This window comes from Phyllobates terribilis, unplaced genomic scaffold (assembly GCF_046119375.1).
Source record: "Phyllobates terribilis strain yellow unplaced genomic scaffold, ASM4611937v1 Scaffold_1__5_contigs__length_1240528914, whole genome shotgun sequence".
Classification (NCBI taxonomy): domain Eukaryota; kingdom Metazoa; phylum Chordata; class Amphibia; order Anura; family Dendrobatidae; genus Phyllobates; species Phyllobates terribilis.
This window is the reverse complement of record NW_027362761.1, coordinates 374,130,174-374,149,972: the sequence shown is the minus strand read 5'-3', so window position 1 is coordinate 374,149,972 and position 19,799 is coordinate 374,130,174. Positions and strand designations below refer to the sequence as shown.

Here is a 19,799-nt window from a genome sequence, read left to right as displayed (position 1 = left end):
CTATGCTCCATGTACCTGAAGAAACCAAATTCACACCTGAAAGCACTGGAGAACATTTTCTATAATATGACAAGCACTGAACCATGACACAAAGTTTTTCCATGGATTACATGATCCCAAAACCAAAGTTTTCCTTTGCATAAAAATCTGCAGTCTATGATAAGCCTTTACATAAAGGTTATGATAAAGAGCAAGGAGGTCTCGATTAACGTAGCTAACATGCACAGACCTCTACCAATTTAAAACATATACTTTTATTAGATATTCTTAAAAACTGGATCAACAAAATAGATGTAAACACACCGACATACAACAACTTAACACAATCAAAGTCTTGTCGATAGTAAGATGAAATGATAATGCTGAAATATTATTAGATAAGCCACCTCACCCAACTCAGTACCTATACTGATACTACCTAACCGCGGAGGTTGGCACCCTAAGATACGACAATGGCACCCCCGCTCACCAGTAGCGGTCCCTAGGACGCCCTAGTAAACCTTAATTAAAGCATTCTAACAAAATATGTATATAGACCCAGATGTGCCCCCCAATGCATACAATTATATACTTAATATCATATCAGTCTTAGATATGGTATGGTACTTACCGGAAAATGTCTTCATAAAACCGTGAGGTGGTTTTATGAAAACATTTCATTTCATCTTAATATCGACAAGACTTTGATTGTGTTAAACTGTTGTATGTCGGTGTGTTTACATGCATTTTGTTGTTCCGGTTTTTAAGCAAATCTAATAAAATTATAAGATTTAAATTAGTAGAAGTCAGTACATTTTAGCCACAGGTCCATTATGAGCCACAATATTACTTTGGATCCCAAATATCTTTCTATTCCAAGGGTTTAATGACGGAATATAATTTCTCTGCTTCTGCTCTACTTTGCTATCATAAAGGGTGAAAGATATGTGTCTATGCAATTCTCCGATATATACTGTTGGTATAGGATTACTTAAGGTTCATCAAACATGAACCCACACTTTAATGGTAATTGTAACGAAGGATCCCATGAAGTAAGACAAGCATAGAATTGTGGGGGAAAAAAGCATTACATGTATATTATTGCTGACTCACCCTATAATTTTGTACGTGTGGTGGAGGAAAGCTTTAGTCATTATAATTAAATAAGCCTTTACAATTAGTTGGTGTTTACAATTACGTTTGTTTGTGTTCTTATTTACCAGCGTATACATTGGATTTATGATATATATTCAATTATAGTTAAGGTGTAGTGTTCCAAAAAACCATTTCATCAGGATGATAGCCATATAAAATGTAACAGAATGCCTTGATCATATAAAAGCTTTTATTTTTATGATTAAAAAAGCTACCCTATTGCTGTAGATGCTTATTACATATAGTGTAGCAAGAAACTTCATGCATGTGTATTTTGGCCTTTTCTTTTCCTCTGCTATTTTGTACAAGTGTTCTCTTCATGGTTTAAAGCAATGGGCCCCAACCTTTCTTACCTTAAGAGCCACATTCAGATTTGAGAGATGGCCATGAGTCACATCTAGGCCCAACTCCCACCCATTAGTGACATCCAGAGCTTGCCATTATTGATGCAATGGCAGCCAATGCTTCTCCATTGAAAGTTCACCAAGATCTTGTAGGCACTATACTTACATGTGAGGTTTCCCACTTCGGTACACTGACCACACAATTGCTTCTAGCTTCCAGGACTTCCTCTGACTGGCAGTCTCATCGTATCCCCAGCTTTCCATATCTATCTTCCACTTGTCCCCCGCCAGTATATATGCATTCAGATCTGCTCTGCTCTGCAGGACTACTAAGAAAAGTCACCATCGGGAGATCTGATCTTCATAGTGTCACATATCCTCCAAGACCTGCTCCTGTGACATTTTATTCTGTCACCAGGCGCCACCATATTCATTCTGTGAGCAATGCTGGTAATTGAAGAGTTGTTGGAACTAGAAGCTCTGGACGGCGCATGCTCTGTCCAGCCATTTAGATTAGGGTGACTAGGACCTGCAGTGTTGCCCAGTCTGACAGTATGGGTGTATGATATGCAGCTGAAGTTATCAGCTCCCTTCTTCTACCAATTGGAGAGCACCACACCCTTCTTAAGCTTCCAGCTTACTGCTGCAAACTGCCAGATATAGTCTTGTACTCCTCAGGTTTAGTTCTATCTGTTTAGATCCTTGTAGTATTATTGTTCCTTGTTTTTACTTTGGCTTGTGTTTCTGACTATTCTTATGTATTATGATTTTGTACTTTTCCTGCCCTCTTGGTTCTGACTCAGCTACATGACCACTCAGCTTATTCAGTGGCTCCAGGCCAGGGACTCCTGTTAAAGTTCATATCCCTGTACTGGGGTTAAATGGTGAAGGCCAGGCAAACCCTTGGGATCTGGTAAGCAGAGTGGCTTGGCCTAAACCTATCCATGGTAGCAATTTTAGAGCTGCCAAGTGACCACTGACAGAATGTCATTAGATATAGCTGCTTGCTAGGACTGGTGCTAATGCACTCAGCTGGCACACATCATTGGCCCATGAACCCCATATGGCTCCCGAGACAGAGGTTGGGGACTAAAATAATCCAAGCAAATGGCATTATAAACAAATTCTTGAAAACGTTTTATTAGCAACAGATGCTAGTTTTGTCTAGGGGGCATGTACTGAGCTTGTTATAAAACTTATCCTAGAATGCAAATAAAACTGGTTGCATATCCCAATCAAGAGCTGCGGTTATGGTTTAATACATTGTTCCAGATCAGCCTGCCTTGTTGCAAACCTGTTCAATGTCACCAGTCATCTCCAAATCTTCTGCATACACATAAGGTAAATGTTGAAATTCCAGCTTCCTCCAGACACCACTAGGGGGAGCTTTGAATGCTACTTCATACTGTGTTAGTATTAAAGGGGTTGACCAGGATAGGTCATCAACAGCAGATTGATTGGGGTCTGTCCCAGTGGTGGGCAAATATAAATACTGTCAGCATTTACACCCGAATCCTATTTTTACAGGGCTTCAGATATTAGCCCTGATGGAGCCACTAATATGAGGGAAGACGCAATATGAACATAGGGATAAAATGCTAGGGTATCACCCATTTTCCCAAAACAGATATAGCATAAAAGTGTTAAATGGTGTTTTGGAATATCCCTGTATTTTAGAAAGGTCCACTACCATTTACTTATCCCAAATGTTATTGTCATTGTGACCCCAGAAGTCAGTTAGCGGTGATGGAACCTACTGCTGAGGGTTCTATTCTGTGGCAGCTTCACTTCAGGAAAATGAAGTATTACAAAGTCCCTACTGAAATCAATGGCTTTTCATGTAATCTACAAATGTGCATACCTGCCTTAGTCTCTGCCTAATAGGCCAAGATCCTGGGTGAAGGACCCCTTTAGATTATTTCAGATGGAATGCTTGAAAATTCGTTTTCTAAACCAAATAAGTCAAAAGCGAACATCTGAAATTGAAATTTTACTGTTGCTTTTGGGGGGTATAGTGAATGTGCTCCTGAGGTTGAAGTAGCAAATCCATATTAGAATGTAGATGAGATCTAAAACAACAACACTTTGACAGTATTCCAATATTATGGCAGAGAGAAATCTTAAAATATTTGAGTCACATATTATGCTTCACAAAGTCTAGAAAAACTTCCAGTGGAAAAGAGATTATGTACATGTCTGACCCTAACAAATCTGACCCGTTTGCACTGATGTCAGATTTGGCAGAACTCCACATATCTGTTAGATGCTTAGGAATTGCATAGGCGATAGTTAATAACACAGTCAAATATATGTTGACTTAACTGTAAGCTGCACATATACACAATCCATGATAAAATCCAAGGTCAGGGACAGCTGTGCTACTTACCAGATCCTTGTCTGTGTTTATACACTGGATCATAGAGTGATGAACGCCGTGGAAGTCATTATTTATGAGTATTACAGGTAGATTCAATGTTGTTTAAAGAGGTTGTTATTAAGGTGAACAGTATAGAACAGTTTATAGACGTTAATACTTTTATTGAAGGACATTTTAGAGACTTATGAAAGAAGTTGTACAGAATAGCAGCGAAATGTGCCTATTGGTTGTGTCTTTATTGCTGCTCAGTTCTATTGAAGTGAACGGGCTAAACTGCAAAACCATCTGTGGACATTGCATTTACAAGAAAGCAGGCACTGGGACTATTTTTGGGTCTAATCAGGTCCAGCAGCTTCCTTCTGCAACCAGAATCCAGAAACACTTAGTTTAAAAATTTGTTGGATAGCTGTAAAGAAAATATTCTTTATGTTGATATGCAAGTGAAGTGTTTGGCGCAGTGTAGACAGGGTCGAACAGTATGGAGTCGCCTTCCTCTGACAGTTCCACTGCATTTATTGACAGGGCTGAACTAACAAGCAAAATTTTGGGAGGTAGGGTAAAACATACAACCCCACCTTTGGTGCTCCAAGCACCTCACTTGCATATGACCATAAATAATTTTTTCGGGCATATTCCCTTTAAGGAAGACCTATCGCCAGGTAGAAGTGGCCAGTTTTAGCTCTTATTTTATTCCCACTGTTCCCTTTAGTATACTGTTTTTTTGTTTGTATTTTTAAATCCGCCATACATTTCCAGAGATTACCTTGTGAGCACTACTCCATTGTTAAAGATCATAACAATTAGCACAAAATAAAAAGCCCCATATCTCTGGAACCGTATAGAAAATTTTGAAAAAGCAAAAAACAGAATACTCATGGGAGCAAAGGGAATAAAAATTGGCCACTTTTGACCTGTTGACTGTTTGAGACAGATCTGCCAAAGTAGGCAGAACTTGGGAGGAGCCATGGTGAGACACGGGGCGTGACAACTGCCACCCATTAAATTCAACAAAAGTGTGACTGACTGGAGTAGCATTTCTGTCATGGCACATGAAGTCACATGCCACTGAGAAGATGCACAGAGCTTGATAAGTGGCATGCTCCTCTTAAATAATTTAGTGTATTGTACTCCAGTGAGCCCTTCACTAAGACCGGCAAAAAAAATTACGAGGTCTGGAGAATTATGATGACAGCTTAAAGGGGTTGTTCCCTTTCATTAAAAGTTAATTCCCGACTGTGGGTTATTATAAAGAAACAAACCGCGCTATACTCACCTTTCCCGGGCCCTCTGGATAGTCTTGCCGCTACTCCCAGTGTCTGGCTTTAGCTGTGGAGCTGACATTATATCAACAATGCGGCAGCCAGTTAGTGAGCTCAGGAGCTCTTAGTGGGGTATTTCCTTGTAGAAAGTGAGTACAATGCAGTTTGTTTCTTTATAATAGCCTGCAGTCAAGGTTTAACTTTCAAAACAAGGAAACAACCCTTCTAATTTAGGAAAAGATGGTGCCAGGATTTTCTTTTTAATAGCCTTTTGCTCAATCACAAGCAGTGACGACTTGATGGATGAATGATCTGAAGGAAGATTGATCTTGTGCAAGTCTATATAAGTTTGCCAGGGTCTTCTCCACCGTTATTTTGATTGTATTAAGCCATTGAGTTGCTGTTTTTTCTCTTCGCCTTGTTCCTTCTATTCTTCCGACCAGGATGTCCTTCTCCAGTGATTGCTCTCTTCTTATGATGTGTCTAAAGTAGGCAAGTCGTAGCTTGATGATCCTTGCTTCAAGTAATATGTCCGGCTTGATTTGTTCCAAGATTGATTTGTTTGTTCTTTTTGCCATCCATGGTATTGATAACATCCTTTTCCACCACCTCATTTGGAAGGTATTGATTCTTCTTCTGTCTTGTTTCTTTATTGTTCAGTTTCGCATCCGAATATTACCACAGAAAAGACCAAACTATGTACAAGCTGTATCTTCGTCGCAAGTGAAATGTTCCTCGATTAGAAGACCTTGTCCAGTGACCTCATTGTTGATTTGCCCATGGCTAGTCTCTTTTTGACTTCCGATGTCGTCGCTGCATCTTGAGTGATCATCAATCCGAGTAGGTTAAAATCCTTTACAACTTCCAACTCGTTGCCGTCCATCTCAAATGTGTTCTGGTCGTACCTGGCAGTAGTCAATATCTTTGTCTTTTTTTATATTGAGTAGTAGTTCCATGTTCGAGCTTTCCTGCTTGACACTTCGTAATAAAAGTCCTTCATTCCATCTCCGCTTGTTGCTATCAATGTTGTATCGTCTGCATATTTAAAATTGTTAATGATTCGTCCAGCAATTTTGATTCCTTCTTTTTTGATAACTTAATCTTTTTAGCACTGTTTTTACATTATGCAAAGTAGGCAAAATGGCTCAGGCAGTGTTATGTTCTGAAAAGCATATGTAGGCAGTAAAGGGTCCTTGTGCAGGAACAGTGTATATGGGCCCTTTGAAATCTAATAGCTCATCATAATGCATCCTACTTTGTGTCTGTGACAGAAGTTGCTTGCTGCTTTGGAGATTGCACCAATGGTATGTCCGCGCCTTGTTCTGAGCATGTTCAGCTCGAAAGCCTTGCTTTCTGGCATTCATATACATGTTATTTTGACATGTACCACCTTCCAAAACATTGCTTTACGCCTAGAAACCCTTTAGGGTAACTGCGTTCTCAAATGGCAGTGGTCTTAGGGAGTTCATGACTGATGGGCAGGTTATTTTGTTTTATGACATGGTGCACACTAATTTTGGAAGATTGAGCTGATATCACAACTATGGTAGTGGACACCGACTGCTGTGATGGTCAGAAAGCTCTCTGCCTGGAAGGACATCTATACAGCCATGTAAGGAGCGATCTCTGAGATCTTCTCTTGGGGACCACTTGAAAGCACAAAGCTTATTACAAAAGTAGATGCATCAAGGATTGTTTCAATTAAACCATATAACCCCTTTAATGGAGTTAATTGATTGGAAAAGTAAAATGCTAAGCAAAGAAGTTTTACTAAATGTATCAGGAAATCATCTAAATAGTAACAGAACTCATTGCAACCCTAAATTGTGCACGAATGCTTTTCTGAAATAAAGAATATATAATAATAATAATACTAATAATAATTTTATAGCCAATTAACATTTGGAGTAGGCAGTGCAAAACGCTATACAGAAGAGTGGCAGCCAGTATATAAGCATTTAATGACATTCCCCCAAAAATATAGTTACATACACATAAAGGCTGCGCATCCAATAAAATTAACACTTTATAAACATATAAACTGTTATACAGTGGATATAAAAAGTCAACACACCCGTTAAAATGCCAGTTTTTTGTCATGTTAAAACTCATATTAAGAAGAATCATTTCAGGGCTTTTTCCACCTTTAATGTCACCCATAATCAGTGCAATTCAGTTGAAGAACAAACTGAAATCATTTTGAGAGGAAAAATAAATATAACAAAGGTAAAATAATGTGTTAACACCATCTCATAAATAAGAATGTGGTTGTGTTCAGAATTAGCTAATCACATTTAAACTCATGTTAAAAAGTAGTCAGTACATGGCTGCCCTCACTTACAGTGATTCTGATTAACTTCATATAAAAGTTTGCTGTTCTAATAGGATTTTACTGATATTTTCTTAGTTGCATTTTATAGCAAAAGCCATGGTCTGTAAACAGCTTACAACACAGCAAAAGCTTCTCATTGTTGCAAGTTATCAGTCAGGAGAAAGGTACAAGCCAATTTCCAATGCGTTAAATATATCATGGAACACTATGAAGGCGATCATCAAGAAGTGGCTTAAATTTTGCACAACAGAGACATTACCTAGAACTGGACATCCCTCAAAAGTTGATGAGAAAACAAAAGAAAATTGGGAGGCTATCAAGAGGTCTACAGCAACATTAAAGGAGCTGCTGGAAGTTCTGGAAAATACTGGCTGCGTTCATATATCTGGCCTGTGGGATGGGGTAGCAAGACGGAAGTCTTTTCTTACACCGAAAAACATCCAAACCTGGCTATGTTTTGCCAAAACCTATATAAAACCTTCCAAAACCATGTGGTGAAACATGGGTTGAACTTTTTGGCCATAATTCCAAAAGGTACAGTATGTTTCGCATAATGTCAACACTGTGCATCACCAGCAGAACACAATCACAGTGAAACATGGTGGAAGCAGCATTATGCTACAGTCAAAGTGGAGGGAATTATGAACAGATCTTGCATCAAAACCTTCAGGCCTTTGCTAAAAATCTGAGATGAAGATTAATTTAACCTTTCAGTATGACAATGACCTTAAGCATACCTCCAAATCAGAAAAAGAATGGCTTTGCAAGAGGAATATTAACTTTTTGAATGGCCCAGCTGGAGCCCAGACCTGAATCCAATTGTAAATCTGTAGGTTAACCTGAAGAGGGCACTGTACACAGGACATGCCTTTGCAATCTGACAGACTGCAAGGAAGAGTGAGCAAAGATTACCAATGTGTCATGCTGATAGACTCCTACACAAAAAGACTGAGTGCTGTCATTTATTCAAAGGGTACATCAAAAAAGTATTAGTTTAAGGGTGTGAATATTTATGCAACCACATTATTTTATTTCTCATTTTTTCTTTTTCTATCCAAAAAGATTTCAGTTAGTTTCTAAATGGATTTGCTCAGATTATTGGCAACGCTAAAGGTGGGAAACGTTGTGAAATCATTCTTCTTGGTATGAATTTTTCATGACAAAAACCTAGCGTTTTAACAGGGGTGTGTAGACTTTTTATACCCACTGTATGTGAATACCACTTCATATATCTTATAGTCTTTCTACTATATGTTTTTTTCTCTGTATTTCCACATGTTCTATTGAAGTAGCTGTTTCCATCGACTTGTCTGTTTTTCTCCTTTGTGTCTTTATTTTGTTGATTTACATATATGCACTTTTTTACAATATGGTAATGCCTTTCAATTTTTATTTAGATGTGTTTGGCATACGGGAATATAGATGTTGACGTTTTACTAATCGTACAAGTTCAAGGTCAAGGATGCCATCGGGGTTGTATTGGCCGCACTATCGTCAGGGGGACAGACAAAAATGAAAGGGAAGGTGCACTGCCGACATTGGAATGGGGCTGGAGCTTACTGGTGCAATGGGGGTGAGGTTTTGCCAACAAGTAGGAAAGGCTTATGTGTGCTGCCGGCCTGCTGCCTAAGAAGTGAAGATTTATGCAGACAAATATTACAGTGTGATTGTCATGTTTATGATGTACTCAGCTGATATGTACATATTACGTGGGTTATATTTGTCTAATATGTAGGTGTTGTTGGTGGGCTGTATGCATCTCATATATTAGCATTGTTTGATGTGTGCGTTTAATATGTAAGCTATGTGTGTGATGTACTGTATATGCCCGATACATCATCGCGTTTATTTTTAAGTCACTTTTCTTTTTTGAGCGAATTCTAGTCATAAATTTTACACAAAGTCCAAATAGTCTTTTTTTGCGTTTAACCGTTTTTTTTCACATTTACAGAGCAAAAAATTGCACTTTTTGCAATATGTCTCAAAAAATGTGAGTTTTTAACTGGTGTACATGAAATCAGAGTAGAGTTGTACTAAATTTTCTGACTTTTTAAAAAGTCACATTTCATGAATCAGTCTAAAACATCTGGAAAAGCTACACTGATGGATTAAAGTCACTAATTGAGAGGTATTCACACAAAAAAATGGTGGAAATGCAATGAGGTATCGGGCTCTATGTGTCTAATGTGTTCTCAGTGTTTGCTGTACACGTAATGTCCGCTCATTTGTCCATTTGGAACCATTGAATAACGATCTGGGTTCTATTTTGTATCAGTTTTAGAATAGAACAAACAGTTCTGAATGATGCGCTTTTTCTTCCATTGTGAAAACTGACACATAACATGCAGATTTTTTTTTAACATGATAGTTATCCATTAGCTGTGATTTTTATCATGTGAATAAAATCCATTAAATAATATGGGAATTTCCACAGCCCCTTGCTCCATATTTCTGTCTCATTCTGCCACTGGTGCACTAAGTTCTATGTGGGTGCACAAAATGTTCTAATGTTGTTTCAGTGCTGGAAGTGAAGAGAAATCTAGAGCAAAAAGCAGTGTATATACTGTACTTTGTAGCCTGGTCTGGGATCTCAATATATTTTGGAGGGGTTACGGTCTGTAATTTTAATTAACTACGGGGTCTGAATTAATTTTGCATGTCTTATTCTGCCTGTTACCACCATTTTCTTTTGCCCCAATACCTAGAAAACTTTTCTTTATACAATGTTTATTATGGATGTGGGTCCCTCCCTTGGCAATTTCTGACCAATGACGTCTCAAATTGTCTGACCAATGACGTCTCACATATGCTTGATGGGAGTCAAGTCTGCAGATGTTGTAGGCCATGGAAGTGTAAAGGAGTAGAAAAGCTGTTTACACCCCTCTGAAGATCGTGCATTGTTATTATGCATTTACCTGTGTTGTATGTATGTTTCATCGATTTTGTGGCCTCAACAGTTAGTCAGCCTTCAGACAGGGTTAACTACTGGGCCAGCCCATGGTAGGAGGAGTTAGATGGGCATAGTAACTTGGTTCCTTTTTGTTAGGCAGTTAGTGAGAAGTTATTGAAAGAGAAGGAACCTATATTTTCAGACCAACATTACTTAAGGGTGTTGAGTGTGGAGAAGAAGACTATACTCAGGTAGCAAGTTCTGAAGTAACCAAGTACCAAGTGGCAGAAGTAATCTATGATGGCAGGCAAGTGAGGTGCTTATAGGAAGCGTTATCTATATTAGATAAGGAGGTCAAGTCTTAGCCAGACCTGGGAACTCTACTGAAGGAAGACTTGACTAGCCAGGCAGGGACACATTGTCTCCTAAAAAGTCTCAGTGACACACCTGGACCCATTTGTCCCTTATGAATTGGAAGTTAAATCCTTTCCGACGAGGTCAGTAATAGTACGTAGCTGCGCCCTGGGACTTATGGACCAGCTACGTACTATTACGCGTGCGCCCCCACACAAGCGGTGCGGGGCGATCGCAGCCGGGTGTCAGCTGATTGTCACAGCTGACACCCGGTGCTATGTGAAGGGAGCGGTCCCGCACCACTCCCTGCACATTAACCCCCGCAATGCTGCGATCGAAGCCGATCGCAGCATTGAAGTGGCGAAGGGGGTGGTGATCGCTATACTCACCTCTCCTGCCGGTGTCCAGCGATGTCTGCGGCGGCTTCCGGATGTTGTCATGATGACCCGATGTCGTCATGACAACATCCGGGTCACCAGGAGGCAGGACGTTACTTTGGTCATGCGCAGTGCATGATGTTTCCCCTGTGTGCAGCGCTAACAGGCTGCATGGCATAGGGAGCTGCTGCTCTCTATACCATGCAGCCGATCAGGCTGCAAAAAGTGAAAGTCCCATAGTGGGACAATGTGTAAAAGGAAAAAAAAAAGTAGAAAAGTGAAAAAAAAAACTAAAAAAAAAAAAATTGTAAAAATATAAAAAAGAAATGAAAAAAATAATCCCCAAAAAATAAAAATATATTGAACCCATAATATTTATTTATTATGAAAAAATAAAAATAAACCAATAAAAGTACACATATTTGGTATCGAACTGACCTATAAAACAGTCCTACTAGTTAGCCCCTTTAGTGAACACGGTAAAAAAAAGAAAATAAAAAATGAAGCAAAAAACAATGCTTTTTCATAATACCGCCAAACAAAAAATGAAATAACACGTGATCAAAAAGACAAATGTAAATAAAAGTGGTACCACTGAAAACGTCATGTTGTCCCGCAAAAAACAAGCCACCATACAGCTCCATCATCTGAAAAATAAAAAAGTTATAGCTCTCAGAATAAAGCGATACAAAAAAATTATTTTTTCTAGAGAATAGTTTTTATTGTGTAAAAGCGCCAAAACATAAATGAACTATATAAATGCAGTACCACTGTAAAAGTACTGACCCGAAGAATAAAGTTGCCTTATCAATTTGACCACATGCGGAAGGGCATAAAAAAAACCCCATGAAAACAATTCCGGAATTGCTGTTTTTTGTTTATTCTGCCTCCCAAAAATCGGAATAGAAAGCGATCAAAAAATGTCACATGGCCGAAAATGGTACCAATAAAAACGTCAACTTGTCCCGCAAAAAAAAAAAGCCATCACATGACTTTGTCGGGCAAAATATGGAAAAATGATAGCTCTCAAAATATGGTGATGCAAAAACTAGTCTTTGCAAAAAAAGCGTCTTTTAGTGTGTGACAGCTGTCAATCATAATAACCCAATATGAATCTAGTATCACTGTAATTGCACCGATCTGAAGAATAAAGTCGTAAATAAATAAACTCTATGGTTAGCGTTTTGCTAGGGTTAGGGTTGTATTAGGGTTGGGGTTAGGGTTGGGCTAGGGTTAGGTTGGGCTAGGGTTAGGGTAGCGTTAGGGTTGGGCTAGGGTTAGGGTTGGGGTTAGGGTTGGGGTTGGGGTTGGGCTAGGGTTAGGGTTGGGGTTGGGCTAGGGTTAGCTGAGGGTTAGGTTTGGGCTAGTGTTAGGGTCGAGCTAAGGTTAGGGTTGGGGTTCGGGTTAGGTTTAGGGTTGGGGTTGTATTAGGGTTGGGGTTAGGGTTGAGAATTTTTCAGAAGTAAAGAAAAAAAATGATGACGATATGGCGACCAGTGTTGAGCGCAAGTGCTCGCTACTTAAGTTTGCATCGGGTGCTCATGTATGCACTGAGTATCGTGGGTGTTCGAGTGACATGCTCGAGTCTGCCCCATATGGTTCGCGGACAAAAAAAAAGTTGCTGGGATCGCCTGCCATGCACGAGCAATCCCCGCATGTTCTTTTTTGGGTGTCTAACAACCATGAAACATGCAGGGCAGGGACTTGAGCATGTCACTCAAGCACATACATGGTGCATACCGGAGTACCCAATGCAAACTGAAGTAGAGAACACTTGCGCTCAAGACTAATGACAACTTATTCAATATGATGACCTAATGTTATCAAATTCTGTGTCGTACCTCTGAGTTCAAAATGTACACTATTCCCCTTGATAAAATCCTTGAGGGGTCTAGTTTCCAAAATGGAGTCAATTGTGGGGGGTTTCCACTATTTAGACACATCAGGGACTTCCGAAATGCGACATTGCGTCAGCTCTTGATTCCAGCCAATTTTGCGTTCAAAAAGTCACACAGTGCTACTTCCCTTCTGATCCCTGACTTGTGCCCAAACAGTGTATTTTCCGCACATATAGGGTATTGGTGTACTCAGGAGAAATTGCACAACAGTTTTCGGGGTCCATTTTCTCCTCTTATCCTTGTGAGACTAAAAAGTTTGGGGCTGAAAGATCATTTTTGTGGAAAAAGTTAGATTTTTTTTATTTTCACGGCTTCATGTTCTAAACTTCTGTGAAGCACCTGGGGGTTAAGGGTGCTCAGCACACATCTAGATAAGTTCCCTGAGGGGTCTAGTTTCCAAAATATCACTTGTGGGGTTTTCCACTGTTTAGGCACATCAGGGGCACATCCGCTAATTATTCAAGTAAATTTTACATTCAAAAAGTCAAATGGTGCTCCTTCCCTTCCGAACCCTGCCATACGCCAAAGCAGTTGTTTTCCCCCACAAATGGGGTATCAGCTTACTCAGGAGAGATTGCACAACAAGTTGCATGGTGCAAGTTCTCCTGTTACCCTTATGAAAATGCAAAACTGGGGGCTGAAAAACATTTTTGTGGGAAAAATGTGAAAATTTTATTTTCACGGCTCCATGTTATAAACTTCTGTGAAGCACCTGGGGGTTCAGGGTGCTCACCATACATCTAGATAAGTTCTTTGAGGGGTCTAGTTTCCAAAATGTTGTCACTTGTGGGGGGTTTCCACTGTTTAAGCACATCAGGGGCTCTATAAACGCAACATGGCGTCCTCTAATTATTCAAGCAAATTTTACATTCAAAAAGTCAAATGGCGCTCCTTCCCTTCTGAGTCCTGCCGTGCGCCCAAATAGTGTTTTTCCCCACGTATGGGGTATCTGCATCCTCAGGGGAAATTGCACAACAAATTTTGGGGTCCATTTTTTCCTGTTAACGTGCAAACCACCCTTGGGGGTAAAGGGGTTAATAGTCGTTGTGAGGTGCTACAGTTACACACCTCGACCCTTTCGACACTCATAAGGGAAGATGCAGGGCCTGATACAAACCTGCTCTTTCAGTGCTACAAGTACCATCATATATTTGCCACCACATGTAACCGTCAAGTCTATATCTCTGAATTGTGCAGAAAATATTTTGCTTAAGTACCATTCCTGAAACCAGCTGTACATATGTTTTACCAGTCCGTTCAGTAATGAAAAGTTTATTGTCTTACTCCTGTCTGTCTCATTCATCTCTACTTTGTCGGATCCTGGCCTGCCATGTCAAGCAGCAGTATACACTGTGAAGTTGCATTTACAAGAGGTACTACCACACACACCCAGCCAGGTACCTTTTGCTGTAGTGTATAGGGACACTGAAACAACCCTTGGCAAGAGTGTTCCCTTGGTTACAGTAGCATAAATGAAGACTAGAAGGGTCTGACTACTGTACATTAAGCCGCTCTACACCATAGTAACATAGTAACATAGTTTTTAAGGTTGAAGGAAGACTAAGTCCATCTAGTTCAACCCATAGCCTAACATGTTGATCCAGATGTAGGCAAAAAAAACACATGTGGAAAACACTAAGCTCCACATTGGGGAAAAAAATTCCTTCCTGACTCCATACGACAATCAGACTAGTTCCCTGGATCAACGCCCTATCAAGGAATCTATATAACCTGTAATATTATACTTTTCAAGAAAGGCATCCATGCCCTTCTTAAATTTTAGTAGTGAATCACTCATTACAACATCATGCGGCAAAGAGTTCCATAGTCTCACTGCTCTTACAGTAAAGAATCCGCGTCTGTGATGATGATTAAACCTTCTTTCCTCCAGACGTAGAAGTTGCCCCCTTGTCCCCGTCTCAGGCCTCAGAGTAAAAAGATCAGTAGAAAGGTCTTTGTACTGTCCCCTCATATACTTGTACATAGTAATAAGATCACCCTTAAGCCTTCGTTTTTCCAAGCTAAATAACCCCAAGTGTAATAACCTGTCTTGGTATTTCAGACCCCCCAGTCCTCTAATAACCTTGGTCACTCTTCTCTGCACCCGCTCTAGTTCAGCTATGTCTTTCTTATACACCAGAGACCAGAACTGTACACAGTATTCTAAGTGTGGTCGCACTAGTAACTTGTATAGAGGTAAAATTATGTTCTCCTCATGAGCATCTATGCCTCTTTTAATGGATCCATAATTCAAGGAGTAGGTCTGGTGTGACGTTTCCGCATGAAGGCCTCTTCATAGTATTGTCCACGTGTTCTCCAGAAAAATCTCCAGCTATCATTGTGTTCAAGACAAAAGCTGGACGCATCACTAAAGAGGATATACCTCCATTCTAGCCTCCATTGCTCCAGTCCAGACTCCAGTCTCCATCTGAAGACTATGTGCGCAACCCCATAAAAAGAGGCCTTCACGAGAGAACATCACACTAGTCCTACTCAAAAGTGAGGTGGCATAATGTGGGATGGCATAATGTACGATAGTCAATCCCCAATTTTCATCATTCAATGTACAGTACCAGATCAGTGTTACATTGATTTGGTATCCTAGAAGCTGTTTCTCAACACGACAATGCTAAGCCACATATTGCTCATACTACTGTGATCAGCCTGAATAAGATCTCAATATTATAGTTATGACACCACTATCCTCTTGCCTGCTCCACCTTGCACAATGTTGTAATTTCCAGTGTGCTGTATGTGGCTAAGATAAGCAATAGTGACTGTATGTTATACTGAAGTGATGATCTGGATATGTATATGCATGGAGATGAATTGAGCTGGTGCCATGTAATAGAAACGCTTTTCACATATTCTCAATCAGTTTTTTTCCATTGTTTTGATATAGGGAGGGACCAGGTCATGGGTTTTTGTATAAAAAGAACATTTAGGCTATGTGCCCACGTTGCGGACCTGAAGCATATTTTTTACGCTTCTCCCTGGCGGGAAAATCGCATGCGGATATTACATGCGGTTTTCCCGCCAGGTAGAAGCGTTTGTGAGGCGTCTTTGCATGCATTTCCGCATGCGGGTTATCAAGCACTTCTCCAAGCATCACTTTGAAAAGTGCTTGACAACTTGTTCAGAATGGTAAAAAATAAAAAAATAAACTTTATACTCACCTTCTGATGCATTCTCTGCCCCGTCCGGAGGCTTGAGCGGCTCACGCTGTTGTGTGCAGGACCTGCGGTGACGTCATTGAGTCATGTGGTGGGTCACATGACTCAATGACGTGGCAGGTCCTTCAGACAACAGCGCGACGGAGGGAAAACATCAGAAGATAAGTATAAACTTTGTTTTATTTTTTTTTTTACAGGTTCTTTGGTACCCAGGTCTGGATGAGAGTCTCCTCTCATCCAGACTTGGGTACCATCCGCACATTGATTCCGCTGCGCTTCTGCAAAATTAATGAACATGCTGCGGATTTTTGACCGCAGCATATACGCTGCGGAAAAATCCGCAGCATGGGCATTGACATTGCGGAATGCCATTGGGGACCATGGGGTGCGGATATACATGCGTTTTTCAAGCGTTTACGCTGCGGAAATTCCGCAGCATATACGCTTGAAAAACGCTACGTGGGCACACAGCCTTAGGGTATGTGCCCACGATGCAGAAATGCTGCATATTTTTTCCGCTTCTCCCTGGCAGGAAAAACGCATGCGGATTTTACATGCATTTTTCCCACCAGGTAGAAGTGTTTGTCAAGCGTTTTTTCATGCATTTCTGCATGCACTTTATCAAGCGCTTTTCCAAGCGATTTTAGCATCACTTGGAAAAGTGCTTGACAACTTGTTCACACTATATAAATCCATGCAACCGGCATGGATTTATATAGTGTGACCAAGTAATAGTTAAAAAAAAAAAGAATAAGAATGGTGAAAAATAAAAAATAAAGATTATACCTTCTGATGGCCCCCAGTCTCCTTCTCCGATGCGTCTGGTCTCCCCGGTGTCTCGCGGTGGTATGAAGGACCTGCGATGACGTCATTGAGTCATGTGACAGGTCACGCGACCGCCGACGTCAGTATAATCTTTATTTTTTATTTTCAATTATATTTTTTACAAGTACCATGGTACCCAGGTCTGGATGAGAGTCTCCTCTTCTCCAGGCCTGGGTACCATCCGCACATTGAATCGCTTCATATCTGCGTGTGCACATGTAGTGATGCGGATATCAAGCGTTTCAATGCAACTCAATGGCGGCAATTACGCTGCGTGTCCGCAAAATTAATGGACATGCTGCGTATTTTTCCGCAATGATAATCCGCAGCGGAAATTTCCGCAGCATGTGCACAGCACATGCGGATTATCATTGGGGATCATGGGTCACGTATTACCAAGCGTTTTTTAAGCGTTTTTGCTGCGGAAATTCCGTGGCAAAAATACTTGAAAAACGCATAGTGGGCACGCAGCCTTAAACATCAAATTACCCCTGAGGAAGCCATCTTGGTCTGGCGATACGTGTGGAGTAGTGGTCCCACCACAGTATTTTATGGATGAAAGGCATATCCCTTTCATCTATTGTTATTTGGACTGCTCACTATATTTAAAACAATGTTTGGACATTCATCACAATTCTCTCCTTATGCACTTTTTCTTTTTAATACTGCATTGTTGCAAATGTGCTTAGTGTTGATACTTAACATGATGAAAAAAAAATATATATATATTTTCTTATTTTGAGTTTTCAACCTCCATGCAATTTATAATCCGTGTAGGATGGTTTCCAACCTAATTCAGGGCTAGAACCTTTTAATTGTTCTTAGATGTCTGTGTATCTGGTCTGAAACTTATATGGGAATAAAATGTTATCTCTTTTATTCGATTTGTGGCCTTTATGTACCGTAACTACTTTTATTTTTCTATGGGGAAAATAATATATATATATATATATATATATATGTATACAGTTATATACAGTCATGGCCGAAAGTGTTGGCACCCTTGAAATTGTTACAGAAAATTAAGTATTTATTTGTTATACACATTATTTCCTTTGTGTGTTGGAACAACACCACAAAAAATAGAGAAAAAAAGCTAATTGGACATCATTTCACACAAAACCCCAAAAATGGACAGGACAAAATTGTTGGCACCCTCAACTTAATATTTGGTTGCACACCCTTTGGATAAATAACTGCAATCAATCGCTTCCTATAACCATTAACAAGCTTCTTACAACTCTCAAATGGAATTTTACACCTCTCTTCTTTTGCAAACTGTTTCAGGTCTCTCATATATGAAGGGTTCCTTTTCCCAACAGCAATTTTAAGATGTCTCCACATGTGTTCAATGGGATTTAGATCTGGACTCATTGCTGGCCACTTCAGAACTCTCCAGCGCTTTATGTCTATCCATTTCCATCCATTTCTGGGTGCTTCTTGAAGTATGTTTAGGGTCATTTTCCTGCTGGAAGACCCAAGACCCATGACCTAGGATGCAAACCCAGCCTTCTGACACTGGGCACTACATTACGACCCAAAACCCTTGGATAATATTCAGATTTCATGATGCTTTGCACACAGTCAGGGCACCCAGTGCCAGAGGGAGCAAAGCAACCCCAAAACATCTTTGAACTGGCACCATATTTGACTTTAGGTACTGTTTTCTTTTCTCTGTAGGCCTCATTCTGTTTTTGGCAAAAGTAGAATTATGTGCTTTACCAAAAAGCTCTATCTTGGTCTCATCTGTCCACAAGATGCTTTCCTAGAAGGATTTTGGTTTACTCACGTACATTTTAGCAAACTGCAGTTTAGCTTTTTTATGTCTCTGTGTCAGCAGTGGGGTCCTCCTGGGTCTCCTACCATAGCATTTAATTTCATTCAAATGTTGATGGATAGTTCGCGCTTACACTGATGCACCCTGAGCCTGCAGGACAGCTTGAATTTCTTTGGAACTTGATTGGAGCTGCTTATCCACCATCTGGACTATCCTGCATTGCAACCTTTCATCAATTCTTCTCTGCCGTCCACGTCCAGGGAGATTAGCTACAATGCCATGAGTTGTAAACTTCTTGATTATGTTGTGCACCGTGGACAAAGTAACATCAAGATCTCTGGAGATGGACTTGTAACCTTGAGATTGTTGATATTTTTCAACAATTTTGGTTCTCAAGTCCTCAGACAGTTCTCTTCTCCTCATTCTGTTCTGCATGCTTAGTGTGGCACACAGACAAACAATGCAACATAATGCAAAGATTGAGTCAACTTTTCCCCTTTTTATCTGCTTTCAGGTGTGATTTTTATATTGTTCACACCTGTTACTTGCCACAGGTGAGTTTGAACAAGCATCACATGCTTGAAAGAAAGTTGTCTACCCACGATTTTGGAAAGGTGACAACAATTTTGTCTGACCCATTTTAGGGGTTTTGTGTGAACTGATTTGCAATTTGACTTTTTTTCTCTTTTTTTGTGTTGATTCAGTGCACACAAAGGAAATAAACATGTGTATAACAAAACGTGTAATAGCAATAATTTTCTGGGAGAAGTACTTAATTTTCATGTACATACAGTATATGTACAGTACAGACCAAAAGTTTGGACACACCTTCTCTTTTAAAGATCTTTCTTTATTTTCTTGACTATGAAAATTGTACATTAGCACTGAAGGCATCAAAACTATGAATTAACAAGTGGAATTATATACTTAACAAAAAAGTGTGAAACAACTGAAAATATGTCTTATATTCTAGGTTCTTCAAAGTAGCCACCTTTAGCTTTGATGACTGCTTTGCACACTCTTGGCATTCTCTTGATGAGCTTCAAGAGGTAGTCACCG

General features: G+C 39.9%; 1 protein-coding gene across 2 annotated transcripts in view; it reads left to right on the top strand.

Annotated features, from left to right (window-relative positions):
* Positions 1-19,799, top strand: part of NOS1 (nitric oxide synthase 1) — a 640,233-nt gene that overhangs the window by 182,489 nt on the left and 437,945 nt on the right. The window contains exon 2 of one of the 2 annotated variants that reach the window (XM_073676375.1): positions 5,775-5,954. The exons of the other annotated variant lie outside the window; for it this stretch is intronic. The gene's annotated coding sequence lies outside the window, so the exon portion shown is untranslated. The remainder of the gene's footprint in view (positions 1-5,774; positions 5,955-19,799) is intronic. 2 annotated transcript variants of the gene reach the window in all.